The sequence below is a fragment of the Erpetoichthys calabaricus genome, chromosome 1, assembly GCF_900747795.2.
Source record: "Erpetoichthys calabaricus chromosome 1, fErpCal1.3, whole genome shotgun sequence".
Lineage (NCBI taxonomy): Eukaryota > Metazoa > Chordata > Cladistia > Polypteriformes > Polypteridae > Erpetoichthys > Erpetoichthys calabaricus.
In genome coordinates, this window is record NC_041394.2 from 142641411 (window position 1) to 142644655 (window position 3245).

Sequence of the window (3245 nt, forward strand, 5' to 3'; positions counted from 1 at the left end):
GTGATAGTTAGGGATGACTGGTCACCTCAAAACTAGTCCCCACAAAGACAGCGGTAATAATGGGGAAGTTAATCATTATAGGGATTGAGACACCGGTTTGCTCCAGTGACAGAGTTTCATACGGTGTTTTACCTTCTGTGTAAGGGCGGATAGGCTTCTGGCCGGAGTGGGGGAGGGTCCAGGTGTCATTCTACAGTACATGTTGGAACTAATGTCATAAATAAAGGCAGGCTGTCACGTGTGCAATCCAAATTTAAACAGGTGACAAGCTGAAGTTTTGCCTGTGATGCATCAAGCTCCAGGCAAGACTGAGGAGAACAGAAGGCTTAACACATGGCTCCAATCTTGGCGTAGGATAGAGGTGCGTAAGTTTATGGGATTCCTTCTGGAAGTTTATGGGATTCCTTCTGGAAGTTGTTCTAATGTGATAGGCTACATGTGAACAGAAGGGGTGACTTGAGGAGGCATACGAGAAGGGTACTTGAGGATTGTTTAAACTGGAATGGGGGACAGGCCAGGTTTAGAACTTCCCATTAAGGGACAGGCAGTAGTATATTGTAAATACAAATACATATGATACGTTTCGAAAGCTCTAATTCCATGTTAAAAAGCCAAAGTTACACAAGTAATGTGTTGAAAATTGCTTGCGTTAAAATAGGTGAGTTGGATTTATATGTAACTGCACTAACTGGGCTAGCCTACAAATATCAGAGAGCAAGAATAGGAGTTTCTTGAGGTAATCAATGACTGTTTTTGTCACAATATGTTAAAACACCAACAAGGGGAAATGTCTTTGTGGATTCAGCACTCTGTAATAATCAGGATAGGGTTCAGGTGATAAATGTGATTGACCCTTTAGGATCTAGTAATCATACCATAATACATTTCACAGTATTTTAGCAGAATGAATCTCTCTATTATAAAAAAAAAAATCTTGGGAGGGAGACTAGGGAGACGAGACGTGATCTTTTCGGAAGACAATTTGTGGGTGACACTTTAACGTCACGTGAGACAACATTTAAAACAAGTTCACGGACATATAACCTAGCAGTTGTTGGAATGCATTTGGCAGACACATTTCTTGTGCTACCAGCTCTTAAAACAACGACAAGCAACAAGCAGAACACACACCTTGCCAGCAGCAGCTCCGACCACTTCTCCTTAGCGTGAATTCAGCTGCCCCCTCTTCACAACACAAACAACGTTATATGTCCTGCGAGAAAGAGATTTAACCACGACCAGGGCCGGAAATAAAGGACAAGTACTGTTTTTACAAAAGTTTTAAAGTAAAAGTGAAAAGAATGTTATTTTCATGGGAATTGTTACATATGCAATCTCTTTAAATTGTATATCCGGTAAACCAAACCCAGGGGTGGGCAAGCGAAGCGAGCTGGGGACAGAGCCCCCTAATATTCAAAAACTAAAAGTTACATTTTGTAGGGCAAATTTTGAGCGATGTGGCAAATACAAAATAAGACAAATTAGGCTGGGCTTTTGAGAGTGAAAACAGTTGAGGACATGGGGGTCAGGTTTATAAGTCTTTTATGTTTAATACAAGACAACTTTACCCCAAAACTTAAAAGCAGTAAGAAATTAAAGAGAACTTTGTGGTGAATAAATAGGACCTAAGAAAAGGTCAGAAAAAGAAAATTGTATTTTAAGACATACAAGACTAATAACTGTCACAATAACCACAGAACATACCACAGCATGAGAGCAACAGGTAAAGAGGATATTACAAAAAACAGTTGGAGAGAAACATTGGAGAACTGGCAAAGGATGAACCAAAGAGATCCTTTCAATATTTTAGTAGTAAAAGAACAGTGGAGGAAGAGGAGTGATATGAGTTAGAATATACATGCACTCAATACCAAATGTTATGAAATGGCATTTTTCTGAAGTTTATACATATAAAGAAGTTGATAAACTCTCAAAAGTAACAGGGACTACTAAGGAGGTATTCAGTGATTTGAAAATTATTATTAAGTGAGAAAGTACTGCTTGCATTAAATATGCTACTTTATTCCAGAAGTCTGTAGATATATCTGAAAATTCAATGTCATACTCCAAGTGAGCTGTTAAGTGACATTGGTGCAAAAAAGGCTTTTTGTTTTCTGGCAACTCTACCATGCAACAAATTTTTGTTTAAGTATCTCTATATTAAACAAGCTGAAATGGCCACTCCACATTCTCTCAGAGATTAATGTATTAGAGCAGTGTGCATATGAGGTTTTCTTTACATTTCACAAATTTTTCTTCTGAAACTTTTCTTGATCAAACTGATCCTGGCTTGGTGTTTGGAAAGCCAATGGTTTTCCACTTTTTTTTTTTAAAATCAGTTTGAACAAAGCTAAATTGCACTTTCAAATCTTCTGATACCTTTTCCTTATTTTTAGAGTTAAATGAAATGTATATATAAAAAAATATATATTTTTTTAACATTTTGCCATATTTTGCTTTCCAGCAAACACACAGGTTTTCCAAAAAATGTTTTTTTACAGACACACCGATTACAATCAAACAAAGTATAGGTAGTATGTTCTTAACCCTAATGTTGATCTCAATTAATATATAGGTGTATTACTAGAGGGCGGTACGGTGGCGCAGTGGGTAGCGCTGCTGCCTCGCAGTAAGGAGAGACTGGGTTCACTTCCCGGGTCCTCCCTGTGTGGAGTTTGCATGTTCTCCCCATGTCTGCGTGGGTTTCCTCCCACAGTCCAAAGACATGCAGGTTAGGTGCATTGGCGATTCTAAATTGTCCCTAGTGTGTGCTTGGTGTGTGTGTGTGTGTTTGTCCTGTGGTGGGTTGGCGCCCTGCCCAGGATTGGTTCCTGCCTTTCGCCCTGTGTTGGCTGGGATTGGCTCCAGCAGACCCCGGTGACCCTGTGTTCGGATTCAGCGGGTTGGAAAATGAATGGATGGATGTATTACTAGGACAGATATGTAAGGATATGTACATTTTTAAACAGGGTCATCAAGTACAATTTCAGTTATTATCGTGATTAATATAGCATTTGTAAAATTCTGTGATGACAAATAGCATTACTAAATAAAAGAACGTTTCATATAATCACTCATATATTCTAAAAATGATGAACACCTTCTACCAAGTGTATGTAATCTTATGAGCTGAACATTTTTTTTCTTTGTCTGGTATCAGCATGGAATATTTGAAATCTTCAGTTTATTAAGCTTACTTATATAGCAACCTCTCTGGTATAAAAATATCACATCCAAAAACCTCA